The following is a 27,141-nucleotide window of genomic DNA, read 5'->3' on the forward strand; positions in this document are numbered from 1 at the left end:
TGGCATATGAGCCGCTGTTTGACCTTTGTTCTAGGCCATACAGATGTTAAAGTTAGTCATGGCCACTTGATCTCCAAAGAGAGATGTAGAAAGATCCTTGGAAAATAGCACTAGCCTTTCACAGGGAAGAACCCTCCTTGCCCCCGCCCCTCTACCTTTCTGGTTCACTCCTGGGTGTAGTCTCCTCTACCTTTGTACCAAGATGTGACCAATCAGCTGTTGGGGCAGGAGGGGTGCTCTGTTGCCTCTGAGATTTGGTTATGAAAGGACTTGGGTATATTCTTACTCCCTGGGGGTTGCTTTCTGAGATGAGTGTAGGAAATTGGGAATGTGTGTGTGGAGAAACTCCGCTTATATCATGAGAACGTTCAGGGAAGCGGGAAGAATTCTAAGTTCAAATATACCCCAGCTCCAACAAAGTGTAAAAGACAGACACATTTACTCCCAGTCCTTCATTCTGTGAAGAGGGAGGCCCATGGGGTGGGGAATAGCTTCCCGCTCAGATCTTGTGTGGGACTCAGGCCTATCAACAGTCGCATGGGTGGGGCTTGAGGTAGGCCCTTCCTTCAGTCTTTCACAGGGACAGAAACTTCAGGAGAGACCTTACCCCAGACCTCCCCACCAACCTCCACCCCCTGCTAAGCTGTTCCCAGTTGCTGATCTCGCGAAATTGAATATTAGAATGACGTCTGCTGTTTTAGCCTGCCAAGATTTGGGATAGTTTGATAAATCACACGGTAACTTAGTTTCAGTTTCAGCAGGCCCGTGATCTTCTTTCTCTTTAATATCTACAGCGGCTAATCAGGAATACAGCTGCTGGAGGCACCAGTCTTAGATTCAGACACGGCCTGCCTGTGCTTTCCCGTGCTTACTCTGGCCTCTCTCTCCTGGACTAACGACTATGCAGCCTATGTTGCTTGATATCGTCCATCTTCACTGGGATCTCTGCCAATAGGTCCCCAAACTCTCCTCAGGACCTGGACCTGGAGGTATTAACTCCTAATGGGGACCTATGTGGGTGGGATGCCTAGGCTTGAAGATCAACACGTGTGTTTCCGGGGGCCACTGTGGCATACGGAGTGATGGGGTGAGGGGGGAAGTGGGTCAGGCTGCAGATTGGGGCTGGCTCTTCCTTGACACTCTTGTCCTCCACATCGTCCTAGAGGGAGGACTGCACATTTTACTTAACTTGTTACCTTGCTTTATATATTTATATATAGAATTTTAAAAAAATATATTTATGTGCTATTCAATTGGTTAAGGTCTTGCCTAGCATGCAGGAAGCCTTGAGTCCAACCCCAGCATCCCGTAAACTGGGCTTGTTGGTGCATCCCTGTAATCTCAGTATGTTGGAGGTGGAGATGGGAGGAGAATATCAAGGCCATCTTAAGCAAGGTAATGAATTTGGGCCCACCTCTGATGCACTAGATTGCATCAAAAAGACATGGTGGTTTTACTTTTTTTTTTTAAGACTTGCCACACTTGCCTTCTATGTTCTCTTATTCAATAAATGTTTGAGTTGGTTGTTGCCATTTGATCTTCAAAGGGATTTGAAGACAAGGACTTTTTGTTTTTGTTGTTTGTTTGTTTTTTAGAAAAAGAGCTAGTCTTTCTGCAGAGAAGAAACACATTTCTAGCCATGTTTATTAAAAAATGGCAGTGGATCAAGCTTATATTTTTGCTTTAGATCTTTTTCTCTCTTTACCTAAGTCAATACATATGTTAGAATCTATATACCAGCCACCCATCGCCTAATTACCTATGTATTCATTGATTCTATCTATTTATTATTCGTTTCTCCCTCGCTCCATTCAAATCTATCTTGCTCTTTTAAGGAAATTTCTTTTCTTAGAGAAATTTGCTTTGTCTGCCTCCTACCTTTAGAGACACCTCATCGAATTCCAATTCCTTTGGGTGTTTTTCTTAGTAACTGAGCTGGCTAGCCCAGAGCCGTGAGACACCCTGGTGAGTCTGCGGATTATTGGATTTCTGAACTTGGTTGGTATCGGCAAAATTCCCAGCGAGAAGAAAACATCTGACTCCATCGTTTCTCATGCCGGGAAAGCCCTCTGTCCCTGACCTGCTGGTGTGCTGGGTTGTGTTAAGAGCGTCTGCTTCTCAGTCCGGGAGCTGACACGCTTTCGTGGGAGAAGAGATAGACGTGGGTCTGTACTTCTGTTTATATGTGACTTACGGAACTCAAGATCTGAACCATTTGTGCCATTCTAGCCAATGGGGAAAGATACAGAAAGGGAATCATTTTCCGTTTTAAGTGAAGTTGGGATCCTACACATAAACTCTATTACATTTGAAAAGGGCCCCTAGGTTTAGTGTGCTCCCAGGAATCTTATCGAATTCTTGCGTTCTAATGAAATCCAAAAGGCTGGCTGGCCATTAGTAAAATCAGTGACCATTAAACAATGCTCAGGTTACCCGACCCTTATCGTTCTTTCCCTAAAGCATGCCGTAGAACTGTTTTAGTCAATATGATACAGGAAAGCAATTTTCAAGTTATTTCCTGGTATCTAAAAGCATTTAATAACCCGCAAACTCAAGAGTGGCTTTGCTTTGTCCGTGCGTCTGTGCACGCGCCCATGCTGGTGCGCATGCGCACACATGTATTAATTTTTTTTTACTTTGATTATTTTTTCCTATTGAAGTTGTCTGACGTGCCTCCTGGCTAGGCCCAAATGGGCTTGTCTGTGAGAAACACTGGCTTCTCAGAAGTTGCAAGCGTGAGGGGCGCGTTCCAAGTTATCAGTGTAACTCTGAAAGACACGGTTATTTAATCCTGACTCGTAGAACGCGGGCCATCAAGCCCCTCCTTCTCCTTTGCCAGCAAAGTAATTGCTACCACATTTAACTCAACGAATGTGGTACCATTTCCCTGCAATTGTGGTTAACTAAGGAGAAATCCTGAAACACATAAACCTTGGTTTCTGTGAGACATGTATGTGTGTCGCTGTAATATGAGCGTTTGACATTACAATGGCATCCTTTTAGAGAGCCAGGCTGTCCAAGACTCCTTGGACTGGTTCTTGAAAGACCTTGGCAGTCCTTCGAACATTTTTTTTTCCTTAAGGGATAGGAGTACAGATTAAAGAGGGACTAGAGAAAACAGCAGCTGGGGGTGGGTGGTGGTGGTTGTTGTTATGTAGGTCAGGAATCAGGCATTATTCAGTGGAGGTCATTCAGGCCCATTTTTAGGCAGGGCCCTTAGAGTCTGACCACATTTGAAATACTAGTCCCGTAACTGCTGAAATTTGTTGGATGGGCTTCCAAGGGGAATGTGTCCAAAGCCTGGGCAACTGACGACAATCAGGGCTTTGAGATCAAAGCAGCCATACTTTATCAGCTGACACCCGAGAGCATTATCAGAGGGGGCATTGAACTATCAGCAACAGATGGGAAGGAATTACTTACTGGAGATGTAGGGAATTACTGGAGGCAAGAAACCAAACTTTTTATTTTTTTTTAATCTCATTTTATACCTGGCTTCTGATAGCTTCAGTTTGACCTTTCCTGTGACCGCCGTGTTAGGCTTCTAGTGACAATCAGGGTTTTGATTTGTCTTCTGTGTGGTGCAGTTGTATTTCCTCTGGTGAAAGCCAGTGAGGCAGCCATTTCCACATTCATTTTGCTGCTCATTTGAATTTCCAAAGGAACCATAAAATTCAGGAAATAAACAGACTCCACAGGGAGTATTTCGGCTCCAGCAGACACATGCAGGACACACGCAGGACACCGTTCCGGGGGATCCTATTTTTTCTTCAGGGAATGTGGAAAGCATAGTAACAGGGGCTTCACTGTCTGCATGGCTCAGAGCTTCCTGGTAAACACGCGAGAGTCCCAGCAGTGCCAGATCAAGGTGGGCTAAGTCTTAAATGGGCAAGGGAGGCAATGGAAATGGTCAGAAAGTGAGACACCAGCACAGATCCCAGAGTTGTGTTTGAGTTCAGGAATGGAAAACTGTCCTTGGTTGTCTATGACTAAGTTACCTCCTAGGACGAACAAGACAGCCTTGTTTCCAGATTTTGCAGGCTTCACATCCCAGTTGAGGGGATAAGCTTCAAACAAATAATCATGCCAGCATTTCACTTTAGACCATGGAAACTGCTCTGAAATTGAAGCCTAACGTGTTCAGTTGGAACAGAACCAAGCTTAGCTCTTCAGGTTGGGAAATGTGTGGGGAGCCCCACTCCCCGTCCATAGAAGTGATGTTTAAACAATTCCCAAAGATGAAGTGGATCAAGGCAAAGAAAAGAAAGGATGTGTGCATAGTCTGTGATGTAGAATCAGCTTGACCTGCTGAAGGTCTTGACTTCAGCCAAGACCAGAGGTGGAAGAAGAGAAAGTGGGCAAGCCAGAGTGAGCTTGAGCCAGGAGATGAGATTAGTTGTGATGACATTTCCAGTCCTTCATGAGAAAGAGTAGGGGCTCCTTTCAGTCCTGGTGAAGGCTTTGACTCCGCTTTGGAAAATCAAATATCCTTCAGGCAATTTAATAAAGAACCCAAACAGGAGTCCCAAGCCTCCTGCTGATCTAAATCACTTTTCAAAGTGTGTAGGCGGGGCTTCTGTCTCACTGACACACGAATCCTGAGTCTACTACTGACGGTGCTGGAGCGGCTCCAGAGGAACAAGATGTGTTGGCGCTGGTTCTCTGGAAGATTGAGAGCAGACCTAGTTCAGTTTGGTCCGTCTGTACTTCCTCACCTCAGCAAGGTATCTGCGTGTCCACGCAACTCAATGAATCCCTTCAGTCACACGGATTTCCGAATTTTGTCTCATTCAGACCCTAGAGCTAAACGCCTTTTCTTGAGACTTTTAGGCAGAATCCTTCACCGAGCCCCTGACTTACCGAAGATGTAAAAGAGAAACCGGGGATTATATCTGGCTCTGTGTGCCTCAGTTCCACCATTTTGGTCAGGTCTTGGCTACATTGCCGAGGGAGGAGAATCACCGGTAAATGAAGAAGAAAGTAGAAAAGGGCTGACTACTGTAGCTATAATGCCCAGGCCTCAGCAGTTGGGACTCTCCAGTTGTCAGTGAGCATGCTTTGGGTGGTGGAGGGAGGAATGGTTTAGTAGCTACCTATTTACAGCTTTCCCTAATCTATTGACTTTTTTGTTTTTGTTTTGTTTTTCAGGACAGGGTTTCTCTGTGTAGCTTTGGAGCACGTCTTGGAACTCACTCTGTAGACCAGGCTGGCTTCAAACTCACAGAGATCCACCCGTCTCTGCCTTCTGAGTGCTGGGATTAAAGCCATGTGCTATCACCGCCTGGTGTCTTTTATTTAATCCTAAAATGCAAAGATGGAAAAAATTCAGAAAATTATCTTTGAAAAGAGGCTATTCAATAATTATGCTGTTCTGAAGTGCCCCTTGTTAGTGTAGCATTTGTACATACTTTAAAAGAAGAACATGGGTTAAGAGTACTTAAATTTGGACTGGAGAGATGATTAGGCAGGTAAGAGCATTAATTGCTTTTCCAGAAGACCCAGAATTGATTTCTAGCACCCACATGGCATCTCATAGCAACTCTAGGAGGATCCAATGCTCTCTTCTGGCCTCCATGGGCACAGGCATGCCACGGTGCACAGACATACATGGGTGCAAAACGTTCATTCATGTAAAAATAAACAAACAAATACCTAAGTATTCATGATGCTTTATGTTTTAATTAAGTATTGTAAACATTGCGTCTTTTCTAAGAATGGTCTTTTAAATGTTACAGAGTTTAATCCAGAAGGTTCACCACTTTTAAGGTACTTATACACTTTCACTAAAATGAATCATCATGGGTTAAGCAGGTTGGATTTCATACGCTTGTGTTCCTATGTGAGTAGTTACTCATATTATAAATAGGCTCCAGGCCTCCAGCATTGAATTGCTGGGATCTGAGTTTCACTTGCTACTTCTTAGGTGATTTTTCCTATCTGTGAGCTTGATTTCATAGAACATCAGTTTCTATGTTCCTGTCATAATTTCCTAAACCAATAATGTCCCCAAAATGTCTCCTAGATCCTACAAATACAAATATAATTTCCCTACACCATGGAATACCATTCAGCCACGAAAGAGTAGGTAAACTTGGAAGTATTGTGCTAAGAGAAACACATCAGGTCAAATGGCTCGTATATTGTATTATTCCATTTGTTTGAAATATCCAAAGAGGTAACCATAGAGCTGGAAAATAGATCAGTAATCTACAGTGGCAGTTTGGTGGGGACATACCAAATGCCACTGAATTTGGTGATTTAAATTGATCAAAATGGTAAACATGATGTTTTTGAATTTTTGTATCAGTGAAAAAGAGCACAAAAACAAAACAAATCAAAGTCACCAAGATGAACAAAAATAGGAAGTAATAACGTCTTTTATATGACTGCTGAGGGGACAGAGAGAGGTAGCATGGTGCTCATGGGAGCTCTTTTTGTCCGTGTCAGCTTATTTGGTCAAGGCTATCAAGAAGAGCATGCTCTTTTTGGAGAGACTATCAGCACATTGGGACTAGCAGGTAACAGCCACTTCTCAGGTAGCCAGATGACATTTACTCAACTGGATCAATTAGAGGCAACGCACTTCCTCCTAGAAGTTCACCTCCCCCGAAGAGACTTCCTAACAAAATAAGATCACAAGTTTTCAAAATATACTTTTGAAAATGACTAGAAGCGCCATTGCTGCAATAGGATAGCGGGGCTGTTTAACAAAATGGCTTCTCCCAGGGTCCACGCTGTGGTTTGTTTGTGGTTGCCAGAAGTTCATCTTTATTAAAAGAAGAAGAAGAAGAAGATGAAGAAGAAGAAGAAGAAGAAGAAGAAGAAGAAGAAGAAGAAGAAGAAGAAGAAGATGAAGAAGAAGAAGAAGAAGAAGAAGAAGACAAAAACTTCTCTTTTTCCCATCTCATGAAGGCATGAATTATTGACTGCAATGTTGGCATGAGAAAGTTTCTGGGCATTAAAATCCAAATGTGAACTAATGCTCTGCTTACCTGGCCTCAATTTGCAGCAGTCTATCCACACATCTCCACAAGAACTGCCAAGCAGCTTACTCATTGGAAATATCCTAATTATAGGGATGTGGCATTAATCCCCTTTCTCTTACTATCTCGAAGATTTAAGATTTCTTAAATGACTCTTTTGGCTTGAGTTATGCATTAGAATCAGGGTTCCTGCACGCTCAAAGTTACTGACACGAAAGAAAAAGACCGTTGCCCAAAGACGTGGCGAAGGCAAGAAAAGCACCTCTAGAAAATTCCATTAGAAGGTAGCAATGGTGGAAATGAAATCTCCATTAGCCTTATTAACAAAACCTAGGGGACCTTTGAAGGGCATTTTATAGAAAAATCTAGTTTGAGAGACTAAGAATTAGACCACAAAGATGAAAAAATTAACTCGCTCACCTCTGCAGTTACCGCATCTGTGATGGGAGAGAAATTGTGTTGAAGAGCAGTCCTTGCTAAACAATGAATCATTAACTCACTCACTCATTCATTCATTTATTCGGTAAACATTGCTGTGCAAGGCCCCACCTCTGTATTCTGTCCCCACAAAGGCTGGATGAGACTTTATGATAGGGGGTTGTTACTGAGGACTCAGGGAGCATAGGTCAGTGGCACGGACACAAAGCAAATAGGATGTGAACTATAATTAGCAGCAACGCTACCTACAGAGCAAATATGTTTGAGTGCCAGAAGGATTCGAGACGATTTCACAGAAAAAAAAAATGATCGTGCACTTGATCCTCGAAAGGCAGATAGATGGTTCTGTATTAAGCAGAGGCGGGGGGGGGGGGCACACCCTGCACCCGTAAGAGAAAATATTGATGATTCAAGGAACAGGGGGTCTGGATGGAGACAGGGGGCTGCTGGAGGCATGTTGGCAACTCTTTGATTTCAGGGGAGTTCTCAAGAGACCACAGCGAGAGAGTGAGATGGGGCAGCAAAGCAGGGAGGCTCTGGGAGGTACCAAGTGGGACCCAGGCCTTTCTGTACTGAGTGGGACACCCTGAGTCTTGCTTCTTTTCCTGGGTCTGTTAAGGACACCAGCTGTCGGGACACTTTGCTTTCCTTGTCTGTCCTTCACTTCTAACAACATAACAACAAAATCCTCACATGGAGGGATAAATATGACACAGTCTAAGAGCACTTGGAAATCTTGGACTTAAAGACACTTCTTTTATTTAAAAAAGAAAGCAAAGCCCTTCTCATTTTATTTGGGGCTGTGATTCTGTGGTGACTTGAGAGAAACAGATGATTCTCTGGTAGTGCGTTCTCCGGTGTCCCGGTGACTTAGCGCCAAACAGGGGAGAGCTGCATTGGTACCCAGAGACGCTCATCTTAAGCCTCTTCTGTGGGAGTGGAGTGTCAGCTGTATCCTTCACACTGGATAGGGAGATGATGCACACGGGATACCAGCAAGGGTCCTGGACGAAGAGCAAGAGGGATACCTGAGCAAGGAGAGTAGGAAGGAGCAAGCAGTTGCCACAACCTGAATGACTTAGGTGTTGACCTCTCTGAGGTGATGGGGAATAAAGAAACGGCAGACACGCATATGAAAAAGCGAGAATGGGGTGGGCCTTATCATCTGATGGCGACACACCAGCAGCTGGGAAACTCAGCACATTTTTTTTTTAATACCTACTCTGAGTGAGGGAGTGGGTTTATTGTATACAACTGAATGAGGAAGAAGGTTCGGTTCATCTCAGTAGGAAGCATTGTTCGGGGAGCAGGTTTAGATTACAGTCATCGGGAGGAGCAGGCTGTGCTTGATGCTTCCTGTGTACACCCTTTTTAGCGAAAAGGCCATCATTTGTCAACAGTTGGTCTTGGACCAGGGGAAAGGCTTTGCCCCTTCTGTGGATCTGGGATGTTAGGGTCCTTCCCATGGTTGGGGTGTATCAATGATACATATTCACTGGGGACCTCCTCTCCTCTCCTCTCCAAACCTATGGACATGCCAAAGGCCACTTCAAGCCTAGGCAGGTAGGAAATTAGTCCTCTAGTCAGTGATAGGACAATCAGGAAAGTAGGCAGCTGTCCGTCACACTGGGTGCCTTTTGCTGTTTCCTAAGGGAACCTCAAGTCTTCAAAGACAGCAAAGTGAAGGGGTCAAGAAGTATCAGTAAGTGGCAAGAAAAGACCTGACTATATATTTTAGTGTTTCCTTGATGACATGGGCCTCCTGGTAGGTTTGTTTAAAAAATTTCCATTTGCTATCTGCGAGTCAACCCATGCACCTACCACCGCCCGTCTCTGAGCACTGTATATGATCGTGGCCTCCCCAAATGAGAGCACCATGAAAGACTGGCTGGTTTCTCCCTTTTACCCACAGTCCAACATGCCATCTAGACTAAAGCATTCCTGAGGCTTCTCATTCGCTCTATACAGCCAATACCTTGGAAACTGTCTGGAACATGGTGTCAGATAAATATTCATCGGTCTCTTAAGTCAGTATCATTTTGTAAATCCTTCATTGAGCTGCATGTCCTCCTCTCTTCTAGGCTTTGTGCTGGGTTCTGTTGCTACAAAAGTGAATAAGGAGTTTCCTTGAGACAGTAACTGATGTTGAGGAACAGGTAAAACAACACAGAAAATACATACTCTAAGCTGAATATGGTGGTGTATGCTTGGAATCCCAGCACTCGGGGAGGAGAGGCAGGTTTGTCAGTTCAAGACCAGTCTGGGCTACCTGGTGCATCTCTGTCCCTGTCTGTTTTTCTTTCTCTGTCTTTGTCTCTGTATCTCTGTATCTCTCTCTCTCTCTCTCTCTTTTACACACAAATACACACCCACACCCACACACACCACATCAACCTTATACATTTTATAAAAGACAACATAGAAGGGAAGAAGATCGAAGAGAAGAAGGAACCGTGTTTTATCATATACCCACTGGGCACTAATTTTTCTCTTCCATGTGGAGTTTTTGTATCTTTTTATGAAGCATAGTCTCCATTTAACAAATGAAGAAACTGAGGTCAGGAGAGATGAAATAGCCTGTTTTGTTAGCAGGAAGAGCTGTAATGAACAGGGTATTGATCATTATGTGTAGAAAGAGATAGCAGAACTAGTCTAGAAAGATGTTCAAAGGATAGCAGCCCCGAGACTTACAGGGAGAGTCGCATGGGCAGACTCTCAGTCACAGAGGCAGCCTGCAGCAGTTCTTCTGGAGCTAAGATATACCAAAGGGCAGTACCAGATCGTGTAGGTTAGCGAATATGGCGCACGAGCCAGCCCACCTCGTAGAGGGATCCAGGCGCCTGTGTCTACATGCTTCACATTCTGTTTCCAGAGTGCTGTCTTTATGACATTGAGAAACGACTGACTTCTCCTTGGGTTTCTTTTTAAGGACAACAGTGCTCCCAAGGAAGGGAAGACCTGTTTGTCTTCCCAGAAATGGATTATGGTCTTAAAATTAGCAGGCTGAGTCAACATTTTCAAGTACTGATGCCTACAGTCAACAGATTAGATTTTCCTTCAAGACAGCATTATCTTTCCGTGTAGAACTGCCTCAGGCTGCCTTGGTCAGTAGCCTTCATTTGATATTTAGGCATAAATATATATCCAAGTCATCCGCCCCCTCATCTCTAAATTACATGGATCATTGCCTTGCTCTTGACTCCAATTGGACAGCCCACTCTGGTGTGAGGAGAAACTAACAGTATCATGTTCCTTGCAGTAAACAGTTAATTCAGCTCACATGGCCGAGTCAGCTTGTTGCCCCGGAAGTGGCTGCCTGGCTACAAACAGGGTCAACCTTAACTGTCCTGAGGGAGTGAGGGCTCTTGGTTTTCCCACACACGACCCCTCCCCCACCTTGCCCCTTCTAGAGAACCTGAGATAATCAGATAGTTCAAAATAAAATAAATGTTTGCTTCATGGGATCGGCTTCCATAATTCAAACGCCTGCCTCACCGTAATGTTGCGGTATTTAAAAATGTAGGGTTAATGCGGAAATCCTGGAAAGACTCAAGGAAGTTATATTTTCATGATGGTTCTTGAATTAAAAGCGACAGATCCATGTGGATTTTTTTTTTTTTTTAACAAAGCCATTGTCCTTTGGCAGACTGCAAAGGCAGCCACCGGAGGGGCACTCCATCTTTGTGGGCTGCCTCTCAGATTCCAGCTGCATGCAAATGTTGACTCTTAGACACCCCGGGGCTCCTGGTTCTGGTCAGAATTTCAGATTGTTTTACTGGGGTCCTGTGGCACAAAGCCCTCCTGTCTTTGATCTCTCCCATCCGACATCTCTCCTGTTGAACTGAGTCTCTGTACCCAATTCACAGGGCTCGCAGCTCACTTTCAGGGGCATCCTGGCAGCCGAGGTGACACAGGCTCCTCTTGACCTGGCTTTCTCTTTACCATCTATCTGGTGTTATTACCTGGGCACCAGGGAGGGGCCATTCACATTTGAGATCTCTGTCAAGGAAGGTGTAGTAAAGATCCCCCAGGACTTTGACTGCCTCTGGGTCACTTGTGGCCCCCACCCCTGGACAATGTACCTCAGGGCAGTCTTAAGAATTTATTCCAAATAAGGCAATGAGTTGGCAGTTCCAGCAAGGAAGTAAATGTCTTTGATGGGACCCGCCATGGGCTCTTACTGGACCCCTTAGTTTTCTATATACTCAGTCAAATGATAATATTTCTTTCTGTGTGGTAGTAATTTTGTAATTTGATGTATATGGTTCTTAGCCTACGACCTTCAGCCCAGGATGACGTTTTGATAATGCACACCATAAACTTGAAATGTCAAACCGAACATGTTCTGACTACATCTAAGTTGCTAACCACCCCGGTAATACTGCAGGGCTCTCCAAAGGAGCTTTTGGGTCCTCTTGCCATGGTGGCGCTTACTGATGGGTACCGTTATAAAGTTGCAAAGTTGTTAGGTTGAGCCATCCTAGGTAGGGACTGTGTGTGCGTGCGTACAGGCTTCCCTCTATGCAACCCTTCCTTGGCAGAGAAAAACTCAACATTCCTTCATGGTTTGCAATGGAGGCCGGTAAGCTTTGAAGATTTAGAAACTCTTTCCAATCTTAAAATTTGCAAAGACTCAATCTAACCCCCAACATGACCCCAAAACCCACCATAAATCTTCAAGAAGCTCCTTCCACAGAGACCCCTAGACGTGACCTATGCCCCCATAGAAACGCTTATAGCTTTGCACTGGTTTGTCTCCCATTGGCTGGTTCACTCCATTCAAAGTCCTCTTCCCCCCACTCTCTTATAAACCTCTAAGTGACAATAGGGACAATGCTGCCCTCTCCCCCTTCCTTTTCTACCACCAAGAGGTAAAGTGCACTATGCTGTGCGTGTTTCCCTATCCCAACCTCCCCCACGCTCCCCCACCACAGGGGGCTGTTTAGGATAGCCTAAGGCCATAATAAAGATACCACTAATGTTTAACCCATTTGACCAAACAAGTGCAAAGTCCTAGGGACACCAGAGGACTTTATTTAAAGGTCTGCTGCTGGGAAGAGGGCTTTGGGGCATGCTGGTCCCCTTTCTTGTCTGATGTCCAGTCCTGGAGAGAAACTGTTTGGACCATTGTGTCAGGAAACCTAAATATTCCTCCTACTGCATTATGTGGAGTGGCTGCCAAGTCTTTCAGAGACCAAGAGGCCTCCAGGGGGACTGACTGATTGGCCACTTCAGAGAAGAGCAGGGAGGGGCCAGCCCTAGAAACAATGGGGCCAAGGGCTTTGTGACTCTGAGCCCTGTGCCCCTCTGCCCCTCTAAACCCTCCTCCTCTGACCTCTCCAAATTGGGCCAAACAATGGAATTCTAAGGAGGCCAAAATTTAAGCAGCTCTCCCAAGGATTTTGCATTCCTACTTAAAGCCTTGTTTCCAGATGGAAGGAAGTTGTTGCGGTGCTGCGAGTGGGGGTGGTGGTGAGGAGGCTTCTTGTAGACTGATCCATGTTAGGCCCCATGAAATGGGTTGATGGCTTTGCCAGCAAGTGGTGGCCCTGATCCCAGGGGCTTCTGATTCCTTCAGACGTTTGAAAGCCCTGCCTATGCCCAGCGGCCAAAGCAGGCTCTGAACAGCATCACTCTGAAGGAGACTGAAGCACGCAGATCAAAACTACCCCAGCCATCCCTCATTCTGACGGAAAAGCTGACCCTGAGCCTCTCTCCAGCAGACAGGGTTGGGGAGGGCGGGCCTTCCTGTTAGGCTGTTGGTGTTTGTGTTTGTGGTGAGTTAGCTTTGCTCCTTTCACATTCATTTCTGATTTGAGTAATGTGGAAAACCCAAGCGCAAGATGAATTCCACTTGTGAGTTATACTGGTTGGCGGGTGGAAGAGCCGGGGAGGCTTAACACACAGACCTCAAGACTTTGAAGGTCTGTGCCTGCAAAACAGGGCCGGACCGCAGTGGAAATTGCAAGGAGACATATAGTCCTGTTTCTGATGTGTTTCCATAACTTTTGGGGGGTTTGGGCTAAACAGAAAACCTTGAGCAAACAGTCTTCCTGATGACGTGTCCTTCTGCTTCTCAGTTTTCCCCCACAACCTAGAGAAATGCCCACATTTTCCAACCTCGAAAGAACATCTCCATTCAGAGCTGCTCAAAGTTTGAGAGTCCAGCCCGAGACTGACACATTTCTTCTACTTGTCTATATCGGAAGTGGGGGTAGAGGACCCGGAAGAAGGCTCAGTGAGTTAAGGTACTGAACAAGTGAGAAGGCTTGAACTCCAACTCCCAGACCCTGTCCCACATAAGCTGAGGGTGGCGGAGTGGATCTGCGATCCCAGTGCCCTGTGAGGCGATAGGAGGCAGAGCCAGAAAGATAACCCAGGATCTTGTAAGCCAGCGGTCCTGTACAGAGCGGCTAACATCAGAGACAAGGTGAAAGATGAGGCCCAACACTCTAGGCTGTCCTCTTCCCTCCACACGTGTTCATGACAGGCATGTACCTGCACTCACACTTATGAACATGTGCACACACGCATATACATGAAGGTTTTTGAAAAGTAGAAACACGGGGCATTTCTCAGATGGCCGCATGCTTAATAGAATGCATAGTGTTTTGCTTTGTACTTGGCCCTCCCCAGCGCTGACCTTGGCACCTTCGTCTGTGCCTCTTGTGCCCGCAGAAACCTTTCCTTCCTCGTCCGTTTGGTCTCAGTTTAAATGCCATCTCCCCCCATCCTTCCTCCCCCATTCCCGTTTGAATGAATTCACCTGGTGCGTATTCAAGTTTATTTTGGAGATCTCCATGGCGACAGCCCTGATTGGGGTGACCTAGAGCAGAATGTGCTAATCCCAGTCGACACAGGTCTTGTGTGTCCGAGAGGCACGTTTGTCAGTGCATGCTCACAGACTTAGGAAAGAAATTTCTCGATACCGAGAGCCGAACCCAAGAGGGACTCAGAGGATAAATCATGTCGAAGGACAAAGCAGGCAATATATTCTCTGCCTCTCGCCACTGATATATTTTTAATAGACTGCTATTCTTGAGCTCTTTCCGTTCCAACTCTTTTGTTCTCTTGATTAAAATTTGATTCATGATTCTACTGGCATTTCTGAAAGAAGGTAGCCATGTTTGGGGCAAGTTTGAGATGGGGGCAAGTTTGAAAACAACCCAACTGTTCTGTTGGTTGAATGTATTAGTTCTTGGAGAACCTGAAAACAGAACGAGACCCCCAAACCTAAAACCTAGGGTTGCTCTGGCTCCTGCCCTGGCTCACCAGTCTCTCACTGACTTAGCAGAAGCTCCATCTGGGGTTGCGCTTGTCTGGGCTGGAGGTGAGGACACAGGGGGCCTTTCCCCCTGGGGGTTTTAGCTGAGTTAGCCTTGCGTGGTTCGTAGCTTGAGTGGTTCCCATCGAACGTAAACTCAGAGAACATGACATTCCTCCCTGTGGAATATCCAGTCCTTCTCACTGCGGCAGCCTTCTGCCTAGCTCTTAAAGGCATGAGACATCTTGCAGCGCACCCCTCCAAGGAGTGAGGATATGTCATGGGAGCCAACAGCGCAGGCCAACACCCTCACCCTTACGAAGCTTTCTTGCTAGGACAGACTGAAGCCGAACATCTCCACAGACAATTTCCAAGGTAATTCCTGAGAAATATTTCTAGTAAAGCTGTAAGAGATAATGTTATGGATGGGAACGGGAAGAACATTGCATGGTATGGCCAGGAAAAGCCACGGAGAGTGAACTGGAGCTAAACGCTGTGGCATCTAAGGCAGTAGCCTTCCATTCACAGGGAATAGCAAAGACAGGAGTTTCCAGGATCGCAGAAGCCTGTGATGGCTACAGAAGGGTTGGATGGGACGAACTAGATGATGGCAGAGCAATGGACTCTGTGGGCTGCAGCTGCGGAGGTAGGACCCAAGGTTGCTAGGATCCCTTCTAAATCTGCTTGTGAGACTCTGGTGGTACCCACAAAAGCTGTGCTGATTATGACCACCAAGATTTCTGCTCACTGGGATCTGAAGACTTGTAGGGAGTTCATTAGGGGATGGATAGGGATAATGCTGATAATGTCAGTTGCGGGGGGCAGGGGCTGGAGGATGCTTCAGGAGTGGGAAGTGATGGATATATTTATAGCCTTGATGGTTAGTAGTGGCTTCATGATTTCTTTGATGCTATTATTGGTATATTTTAGGGTCTCTCTATCTAGTTTAGGCTCACTTTTAACTTGTGATGCTCCTTTGCAGCACTGGTGTTACACATATGCAGCATGACATCTGACCATGATATATTCTTATCCATGAACTTATTAAGTTATATACATTACATAATGCGATGATTTAGAGGTCAATTATACTCAATGAGGTTTTTTGTTGTTGTTTTTTTTTTTTAAGGTGCATGATTCCAGGAGATGCCCCTGCCCTATTTTTGCAATTTATTTTTGTCTTTTGAGACTAGGTCTCACTTTGTAGGCCTAGCTGACCTGGAACTCACAGAGACTTGCCTGCCTCTGCCCCCTGAGTACTGGCACTAACGGCCTTTGCCACTGTGCTTGGCCCTCTCGTATCAGGGTCTGTCCCAGGCCTGTTTTGCAAACAGAGCCAAGGTTAGAGTGAAGTCCCATAAATCCGCAAAAACCCTGCACAAGGAGGGGGCAGCCCTTGAAGCTCAGCCCCTGGGAGCCACCTCTGAGTGCTCTATCGGGTTCTCGCTGCTTCCCTGTCTGGCCTTGCTCTTACTCACCTACGTGGGTGTGATCTGAAAGCATGCATTGTTTCAGAATCAATAAGGGGCCGAGTGAGCACAGTACAGTGAGTGTGTGAGCTCCAAGTGCCTCCTTATCATTGTGCGCTGAGCAGAACAGGTCCAAATAAAACACATTACCGAGCTCTGTTGACTTTGCCGGCTCAGCAGCTGCATTAATGGAGCTCTTTAAGAACCCAGGTTCCCCGCTTGCCTTCTTTGGGAACTTTGAAATAAAACTTTTGTTGAGGGACAGCAGCAGTGCTGGGGTTGGAAGGCTAAAGAAAAATCATTTGCTTCGTGGAATTCATCTTGCGAAACAGAGGGGGCAAGGAAGAAAAGAAAAAGAGCACCCCCATTCCAAGAAGGAAGGGTGGGGCTTCAGTGTTGACTCGAAGGCATTCCAGATCGTATTTAACTATATGATGCTCTCCTGATGCCCTCAGCCTTTGCTGAGGTGTTTTCCTCCAGATGCCCACTCCATAGGGAGACACCTGGAGACATTTGCAAGGCTCTGCTCTGGAAGTCTCCTAAACGTCAGCTTCAGGCTCTGACTCTGCACTGGAGGACTTTGCAAGAGACCCAGATCACCACTGTGATGCTTCTCTCTAAAGCGTTTGGTGGCATTCTTCCCTTTAACCTGCTCAATAGTTACTGTTATGACTGCCTGGTGGGCACTTATAAAATGAATGATAATTTCACATGGCATCCATTCTGCTCTATTTAAAATGAGCAGATGTAGACATCATCATTTCTGTTGGAGTCATTGCATTTTAAGGATCAACAGGCCTGACCCTCCTTGGGTACTTTACTTAATTTATACACCGTTTAAATTACGGTTTGACATAGAGAGACTTTGCTTTAAAACTAAACCTAAACAAAAGCCTCAATTTCTATCTTCTCTTGAAATAGCAAAAATGCTCTCAACACTATCTCTCCCCAGGGCCCGGGATTGTCCACAGTCTTCACCGTTACCTGTTGGCTTCCTGCCTCTGAGGTTGTGCAATTTCTTACAGCACTGTTGCTCTTCAGAGAGTAGAGAACAATGGCTCTGTACTTACATCTTTAGCAAAAGTGGAACTAGTGAATGATTCCCAGATCGCTCCACAGAGCAAGGAGCATGCTGCCATTTTTGGGTTCGGCTTTGGTGGCTACCTAAATTTTGTTTGCTGGACCCCTAAATCCATTTGTATTCTCTACCTCATACTGGTGTCCCTTGGTTGATGGAACCTTTTCTGCCTCTTCATGTTGTTGTCAGCTTAAGTGTCCTTATCTTCCCTGATTCCTACCTTAGATTCGGGGGTCCAGAGCTGTGCTGACCAAGCAGGTACACGCTATGCTGGCTTGTCATCTCAGGCTTACAATGAAACTGAAACGCGGCTGTCTGAATTTGACTCCCTAGTCTCTGAGGTCGAGAATTGTCACCTCACTGCTACAATCTAGATTCCACGTCATAGGGAGTGTACAAGAAATTAATAATAATTAAAGACAAAGCCACAGACGGATGTTCCTTTCATCTGGATTTTGGAGAAACATGTGATGTACTGTTGTTTCATTTGAGTTCTTGTTACAACATGTTGGGTCAATGCTTCTATTTGGAGTAACTGCATCTGAAAAGAGAAAGAACCCCCAGGTATGGTGGCATATGCTTTTAACCCCAGCACTCAGACTGAGTGGGCAGATCTTTATGAGTTCAAGGCCAGCCAATCTACATAGTGCAGTGGTTCTCAACCCTTTAACATTTACCTGCAGTTCTTCATGTTGCGATGCCCTTCCACCATAAAATTATTTTTGATGCTACTTTATGGCTGTAATTTTTGCTACGTTTATAAACCATAATGTAAATAAATGTGTTTTTCGATGGTCTTAGGTGACCTCTGTAAAAGGATCAATTGACCCCCCCCAAAAGATTTGTGACCCACGGGTTAAGAACTGCTGGCATAGTGAGTTTCAGGCTAGCTAGAGGTGAATAGAGAAACTTTGAGACCTTAGAGAGAGAGAGGAGAGAGAGAGAGAACAAGAGAGAACGAGAATCTTGTCTCCTTTATTCTAGTACAGGAATTGGCCTGAATAGTCATGGCGGGGCCATGTTATGTGCTGTGCACACAGTGACTAAGGCCGAAGTCTGACAGCTGCTGCTCCCTGATGCGGACACGCTGGCCTGTTGGGAAGCCTGCCTTCTCTCTGGGGCAGCAGTGGCAGACCATAACCCATGGAGACAAATAAGATAAGCTCAGGTCTTGATAAACAACTGCAAAGAAGCTGGAACAGGTGGGGAACCAGTGAATGACTCAAGGGGACAGGTGGAGATAAGAGGCTCAGAGGATGGGCTCTCAGGGACAGCTTTGGACCTGCTGGGTCCCTCCCACCTGCCCTTTGCACTGAAATCCCGGCGATAAACAAACAGCACCTTCAGGAAGACCCTAGAGTGCTGGAGGCCCAGGAAAGAGCAAATGCAAAGGCCCTGCGTCTCAGTGAGTTTTGTGCATGAGGGACAAAGGCCAAATGTGACTGATTTGACTTAGGGTGAAGAACTGAGTATGCAGTGACATGGAGAGGGAGGTAGAGGTGACACAAATAGAATCTTGCAGGCCACGTTGGAGCATGGATTTCTTTATTCCCGGAGGGGGAGAGGCTGTACCTGTCGCGGACATTCAGGCTCCAGCTTTTCCTCTTGGCCTGTGAGAAGTGTCCTGGAGAGCCTGTGGGCTTGGTTTGAATCTCTGCTCTATACCCTTCTGAGCATGACCTTGAAGAAGCCATTCATTTCTCCCAGCTACAAATTAATCCTGTGAAATAGGATTAATGCTTCCAAAGGACCTAGTTGTTCTTTTGTTCCTTTGACCTAAATACCTATGGCATCTCTGTCCTGAAAATCTATTTATGAGTAAGACAAGACTCTGCTTGACTTCACGGAGCTTGTGGCGGTGTCCTTGGGAGAGGCAGTCAGTTGACCATAAGCAATGCAAACTTGAGAGGGACACTACAAAAGGGCACAGCAAGAGTCACTGAAACAGATCGAGTTGGCTTAGCTCGTTGTCCCCATTTTACAAAGGGTCACTGAAGTGAAGTGACCTGCTCAAGGTCACAGAGGAGGTGGAGCTGGCAGCTCCTGCTTGTCTCCCTGGTTCCACGGGTCCCTCTCTTTGGAAACACACTTAGCTGTTGGTTTTAGCCTCTCTTACCAGAGAAGAATAATCAATGGCTTCTCTTGTTGGGGTGACCTATAGTGGAGGATGGAGAGCAGAGTCCTGCAGCATCCCGGCACACCTGCTTACGGGGTCCTGAACTTCACTTCCTTCGGAATTATGAAGGTGCCCAGGTGACCTGGAGCGAGGAGACAGTTCCTAGAGAAGTCTGGAGTGAGCACCTCATTGGCCCCACTCATGACAGCCCCCCACAGTGGCAGCTGTCCTTTATCTCTCCACGTTGTGCTCTCGTCACTCAGCCCAGGATGCTCCCTTTTCTGCTCCGCACACCACCTTCCTGTACTTGCTCCTTCCATCTGCAGTCTCTGGGTTTCTCGGCTGGTTGGCTGAGCCACGCCCCTGTAGTTCCATTTCTCAGTGCTGTGCAGGCCCTTTTTGTCCAAGCTGAATCCTTTCCTACAGACTCACAACATGATGCTGCTACACAGGAGGCCTCATGGCTACCGTCTGAAATGGCTGCTTATGTCTTTATCTTCTCTCTATCCTCAGCTAGCCCCTGGCCCAGGGGCTCTGTGCACAGGGCCCTTCCTGCTCCTCTCTCACTGTCAGCACAAGAACTGGTATTCTAGATTGACTACAGGCGCTCCGCCAGAGCAGGCAGTGGATATCAATTCTCCCTGCATGTTTTGGAGGGCATGAAAGCATCAGTACCAGAAACCTGGTTGGAGATGCTGGTCCCAGCTGTCATCACCAACACTGTAGCCTCCATTATTATCACTACCACTATGGCCTTCATATTCATTTCTGTAGCTCGCTTTACCTTCAGGATCAGCAGCACCATTAACATCACTACTTCAGCATCAACAATATCACCAGTTGTATCATCTTCATCATTATCACCACTACTTCAGCATCAGCACCATCCCCAATTCTATCATCTTCATCATTATTATCACTACTTCAGCATCAGCACCATCACCAATTCTATCATCTTCATCATTATCACCACTACTTCAGCATCAGCACCATCACCAATTCTACCATCTTCATCAGTATCATCACTACTTCAACATCAACACCACCCCCAATTCTATCATCTTCATCATTACTGTTAAGTTTTTTCCTTAGCTGACAAACCTCTCTGCTGACACAAATAATCCCAATGAGACCAAATTAGACCGAATTAGGAGATGCCCAGGTTTAATGGATGGCAACACTCTCGGGTGGCCCTCTGGGAAAACATGGAGAGAGGAATAGAGAACTGAAAGACCATGGAAAACCAGAGAGGGAAAAGAGGAGACCACATGTTTTTTCTCTGGGAGGGGGAAGTTTAAATAGCCTGTGGGAGTGGTCTTGACCTTCCCTGGGGAGGGGTCACCATTTGGTGGACTTTCTTGATCCTCCCTAAGGAGGGGTTACTGTTTGGCGGGCTTTCTTGGAGGTGGATTTTGGACTGAGGCAACTCCCAGGGGAGGGGGCTTTGAAACAGAACTTTCCACCCAACATTTCAGGATGGATGCCAGGGGGCTGGGGTGAAACCCCCCAACTAAACAATCCAGACTCTTTGTATAAAGGGGTGCCAGGGAACTGAGGTGACGCTTTTGACCAAACGATCACCACCACCACCACCTTCACCATCATCACCACCACCTCTTCAGCCCCAGAAACATCACCATCAGTTTCACCATGGCCGCCACCTTCACCATCAGTATTAACATTGCCGACGATCACCACAGTCCCCTGCACAACAGCTTCCACCACCTCCGTAGCACCCTTACTGTCATTCTCCTTACCACATCCCCCGTGTAGTGTGACCCTGCTCCTGGGAGACATGAGTAAACATCTATTTACCCCAGATAGGCAAACAACAACAGATCAAAATAAGGAAATCACCCAAATCCAACTTGGTAAACCAACGAACTTTATTGGGCTTCCTTCCCACTTTGTAGCCAGGCTGGCTTGGAGCTGGCAACAATCCTCCACCTCAGGTCGTGATGTGCTACAGTGACAGGTAATAAGCCACCACATCCAGCTTTATTAATTTTTCATGATTGTGTATGTACAAGCGTGTGATGTGTGTGTAGCCTTGTGTGCTGCCGTCGTGTGTGGAGGTGGAAGGACCACTTGGTGGAACCAGCTCTCTCCTTCTGTATTTCTGTGTGTTCTGGAACCTGAACTCAGGTCCCCCAGGCCTGTCCCACAAACACCTCTATCAGCTGAGCCACTTGCTGACTCCTATTTTATTTTATTTTTTTAATTCTAGAAAAAGAGTGTTTTTCTTCAGGACACTGAGGATTTCTTTGATTTTGCAGACGGGAAAACAGTACAAACCCTTCTGAGGATTAGAACAAGGATCTTATTCATTTAGCAATTATTTTTTAAGTACCTACTATGAGCCTGCGCTTTAGCGACTGGAGACATAGTGACTGCATGAAACTCACATTATGGTGGGAAGAAATAAATAATGAGTGAATAGATCAGAAATTATATATTAGGAATAAAAGGGTTATAATGAAAACAAGACGACATGGCTGATCCTGGGGGTGTTATTAATTGTGAATTATATTAGCTTTTCATTGGGTAACCAGCCATGTTTAAATATCAGGGGCTCACAGAAACAGACTTGTTTGAGAGCTCCTCTTTGTTGTGGCTTTGTTGTTTGCTTTGGACCCATGGGGATGGGTGATCCTCTCAGCACGGACATCTCTTGCTGGATCTCAACAGAGCAAGGGGCTGAGTGCAAACAGGCCATTGCTTTCGGAGCTTCAACTTAGGCCTGGTCTCCTGCCACTGACACCCATGTATCTCTAGCCAAGGAGAATCAGAGGAGTGGTGTCAACAGAAGGAAGTATCTGCTCACAGTAAGAGGCCTGTGAAGACACCGGGCAAGGGTGTGGACATGTAATCCTGTTGCTAGGGAACAAGGACTGAGACACGCAATGGAGGCTACCTAGAGAGCTGGTATGGGGTGGGGGGTGGGACGACACACTAAGGAGAGGAGGTGACATTTAAGCTGAGGTCTGAACAAAGAGAATGATTGGAGGAAGAGTGGTGGGCGGCACCCAGCTGGACTGAGCAGATCTGGGGATGTTGGAGGTGGGGTGTGGTAGATGAATCAGAAAGCAAGGGTGGCTGGAGCTCAGGGGCAGGGGAGGAGCCTCGGGGACCCAGGTAGGCTCCTGACCATGTGGACCTTGTAGGACACAGGGCCAAATTTGAGTTTTGAAGGGAGAGAAATGGCAGAGAATTGCCACGTCTGGGATTTCGTGCTGTCAGGTAAGGCCAGAAGAGCCATCATCTTTGAAAGCCTGTAAGATGTAGGCTACAAAGCTTTCAGCCTTAAGCCCCAGAGGCTCGCCTTTCTCAGAGGACTTAAAGGCTGCTCTGGAAAGCCGGAAGATGCTGTAGGCTAAACTCCAACCCTTCCTTCCATTGCACAACCCTGGCAGGCTGTTCCCAGGGCTGTCCCTTCCCATGGAGTCACTTGTTCTGGAGAAGGAGAGAGCTCAGGGTGGGCCCCAGATACGTCCACCACCACCCTGACACAAACTTCTAATTCAGAGCAGAAGCCTCAATAAGGAATCACTTGAGAAGAAAGGCTCTGCTCGAATTTATTGTTTTTTTTTTCTCTCAAGTTTAAACATTCTCTGCACTCGAGTGGCTGCTGCGTATGCGCCCAACTTATTCAGGCCATTTGCGTATGTGTGTGGTCTATGCAGCCTGTTTCAGTAAAGGGTATGTTAGATGCTTGGAAGTTATCCAACATGTGGAGAGAGAGAGAGAGAGAGACAGAGACAGAGACAGAGACAGAGACACACAGAGAGTAAGAGAGGAAGCAAGAGGGGAAGCTGGGTAGGGAGGGAGGAAGGGATGGAGGAAAGTAGGGAGGGAGGAAGAGGGGGAGAGAAGGAAACAGGGAGGAAGAAAAATTTTAACTAGCAGCTCAAGCAGGAAGTTTGCAGATGAATAGCGCATATTTAATTTGAAGAATGAACTTTTTTCTTCCCCCTGTTGTTTGGCTATTGTCAGTCCCGATGCAAGCACACTGACATGGTTTAAATTAGCATTGTGGAAGCAATATACTGCCGAGCAGTGCGTGACTGAGTTATTAAGAGCCGTCCACGAGGATCAAGCAGAAAACCATCCTGACAAATAGAAAAACTTTCTGTGTGCCTTCTGCCAGCTGTGTCCCCGGTCATCGAGCACAACGGGGAACGATTCGCCCACGGACTGTTTGGGGTGGGGGAAGGGAAGAGGCATTTCATCAAGGGTACAGCCTGGGTTTGAAATTTTGTTTGGACTAGTTGCCAAGACATTGAGGTCTAAAATTAAACATGAAATATGTTGAAAGTATTGGAAACTAAGGCAGGGTGTTTCATTCAGCGAAATTTAACTATTTCTAACCTGTTAAAAAATAGTGGAACTGAGTGACTTGCTCATCTTAGTAGTACAAAATTTGTTCTTATGTTACAATTTCTTGTGAGTGAGTGCTTTGGCAGCTTTCAAGATCAAAGGGCTAAGATGCAGTCTTGGCTTTGTTACTTTGAAGTGATGTGGACTTGGGCAAGACATCTTTCTTCTTTTTTGGATATGTATGTATGTATGTATCTCTATATAGGATGCTTGCATGAGTGTCTCTGTGTTCGTGTGTGTGTGTGTGTGTGTGTACATGTGTGTGTGCATGCACGCACGTGTTGTGGAGGCCTGAGGTTAAAGCAGGATGTCTTTCTTCATCACTCCCAATCTTACATGTTGAGGCAGATTCCCTTGCTGACCCCATACTCAGCTTGCTGCCTCTTGCTATTTTCTTAGCCTGGAAAGCAAGTTCACTGTGCCTTATACATGCTGGAATTACAGAGGGCTGCCAGCCCCAGGTCATTTTTGTGAGCTCTGGAGTTCCAAACTCCAGTCTTCATATGAGGCCAGCACTTTTCTCCCCGTCACTCATCTCCCGCCGTGTCCCCTCATTCACTGTCTGTATGCTAGAGTTGGTTTTGCACACCTCGTGGAAAGAGATCACCTCTGCGAAAGGCCTTGTAATGGGACAGATGCATGAAATATGACTGGGTGCTTTTATCGATAGCCCCAATCTGAGGCTCACTGACATTATACAGAACCCCAAGAGGCTTTAAAAAGGTCCCTGTGGCTATTTTGTTAACCAATCAGATGAAAAAGGTGGAGTCGGTGACTGTTTCAGCCCCACCTCTTGGGGACTGGGTGTGGACGATGGTGGGAGGCCAAGTGTAACCAAAGGCAAGAAAAAAGCGAGAGAAGAGCCATCCTCTGCAGACGGACATCTGATGTTTAGAATCTCATAGGAGAATCTTGTGAGACTCCCATATTGTTTTCATTTCCACATGTTAGAGTCCCGTTAGTCTCACAGGCAAGGGAGGGCAGAGAAGAAGGCGAAGAGGAAGAGAGGGGGAAGAAGAGGGGAAGGGAAGAGAGACATCACTGGAGTCTGAGCAGCTCAAGGCAGGGGCCTGAGCAAGGTGTGAGGCCTCTGAGGCTGGCACCCTCGTCCCAGTACACAGCAGTGTCCCCAGGCGTCTAGTGCAGCATCCTAGTGAGTGAGCTCAGGACCTGGTTACTGCATCCCTGAGCAAACAGAGCTGCAACAGGGGATGCACACTCAGCAGCAAATTCTGCTCACTCCTTTTTATCCTAGGTTGGGGAACTTTTTTTTTAAAAACAATTTATTTATTTATTTATTTTGTATACAATATTCTGTATATATTCTGTCTACATGAGGTCTACAGACCTCATTACAGATGGTTGTGAGCCACCATGTGGTTGCTGGGAATTGAACTCAGGACCTTTGGAAGAGCAGGCAATGCTCTTAACCGCTGAGCCATCTCTCCAGCCCCCGGGAACTTCTTTTTAATTTAGAGAAAAAGTCTTAAAATTAATTTTTAAGTTAGCGTGCATGCATGCACACACACACACAAATACACACTCACACACACCCTTAGTAGGTCCCTCTGACATTTTCTTTACTCGTACCTTGAGGTCACACTTACATTAAGACTGATGTTTGCACTGAAGACCCAAATAGGAGGAACATTTTATACTACCCTGAACTGACATTTGGAGGGCAAGATGACCAGAATACCTAATGCCAACATCTCTTTCCCAAAGGGTATATAAATAACACACACACACACACACACACACACACACACATGCGCGCGCGCACACATGCACGCACACACGCGCACACACACAGAGAGAGAAAGAGAGATGTACAACATATTTAATCATTAAAGAAATGCTAATCAAAAGCACACTAGAAACCACTACATACCCACTCTGAGAGCTGTAATAATAACAACAACCACAGCAATATAAGTAGAAAATGACGCATGTTGACAAGGATATGAAGAAATTAAAACCCTCGTGTTCTGTTCATGAGGATAAAAAATACTGCAGCCACCATGGAAAAAAAGTGGAGGCTCTTTCAAAAGCAAAACCTAGAATTGGCATGTGACCTATCAATTCTCCTCTGAAGAACTGAAAATATTCTCTCTCTCTCTCTCTCTCTCTCTCTCTCTCTCTCTCTCTCTCTCTTATAGTGGCACTATCTACAATAGCCAAACACCCACCAAGAGATGAGTGGAAGAAGATGCGGCATAGCCATCCAGTGGAGTATCACTTTGCCAAAGAGAAGATACAGCACCAACACCCACTATGGTGTGTTGAAAGAAGCCAGAACAACCAGCTACAAATGGGATGGCTTTCTTTATGCGAAATATCATGGACGGGCAAATCCACAGGTTAAAATTACTCAGAGAAGAAGGCATGGGGGAAGGGGAAGGGACCGCTGAGAGGCAACAGGGTATCCTTTTGGAGAGATGAGAAATTCTAGAATTCGTGGCCAATGGAGGACCTGTCTCACGAATGTACTTAGTGGGACCGAATGATACATCTGAAATGATTCACGTTCAGTGTCAGTTTTGCCCCAATAAAAATACTTTCATGAAACAACAACAACAATTACTCACGGCCTAATAAACATTGTGAGAAACATGTGGTTAAGACCTTGGGGGCACGAATAAAGATTCATCCCCCGTCTGATGTGCTGGAGGGGAGAGGTGTGGAAGTTTCCTGAAGCAAAAGGTGTGGGCTGCAGGTGGAGGAGGACGAACATCTAGAAGAGTTGACAGCCTGGGTTGTTTCTGGGATGAATCATCTTGTAAGGTTGGGGAGACAGACAAGCTGGAGCTAGTACCATGGAGAAACAGACCCTACGAAACAAAACACATTAGACACACATTCATAGAACCTGCCAAGTACCAGGTCTCATCTTTAACCTTCCCAAATGCTCTGACCCATGACCCCTGCACCACGTCTCCACCACCACCTCTGTCCCCCAGCCCGCTGCCCCCACCACTACCTGTGCCCCCTATGACCTGTACTTCACCGCCACTGGTGTTCCTCACCACAACCCATTCTGCCATCACTACCCATGCCCCCCACCACCCATGCCCCCCACCCCCACTCATGCCACCATCACCACAACCCATGCCCCCACCACCCGTGCACCTGCTACCACACAGTTTTGTCTGTAAAGCAACTGTGAGAGAAAGGTGTTCGTGTTTCTGCTCACTTGTACAGCACACACCACCATGGGCATTTGCAAAAGGCAAGCCTGAAACTCCCTCCCTCCCCATGACTAACCAGCTCCCCTTGTATTAAGGATGGGCAAGGCAAACCAGTAAGAGGAAAAGGGCCCCAAGAGCCAGTCAAAGCGTTAGGGACAGCCCCTGCTCCCATTGTTAGGAGTCCCACAAGTAGACCAAACTATACAACTGTCATACATATATATATGT

The 27,141-nt window shown here is 46.2% G+C and overlaps 1 long non-coding RNA gene across 1 annotated transcript; it reads left to right on the forward strand.

Annotated features, from left to right (window-relative positions):
* The first annotated feature begins 669 nt into the window (after positions 1-669).
* On the forward strand, positions 670-26,305 carry LOC146893481 (uncharacterized). Its single transcript, XR_015003110.2, has 2 exons — positions 670-989; positions 25,885-26,305. It is a non-coding gene; the product is annotated as an uncharacterized LOC146893481 (long non-coding RNA).
* The last annotated feature ends 836 nt before the right edge of the window (positions 26,306-27,141 follow it).

Source organism: Myodes glareolus, chromosome 7, assembly GCF_982192425.1.
Source record: "Myodes glareolus chromosome 7, mMyoGla1.1, whole genome shotgun sequence".
NCBI classification, from domain to species: Eukaryota; Metazoa; Chordata; class Mammalia; order Rodentia; family Cricetidae; genus Myodes; species Myodes glareolus.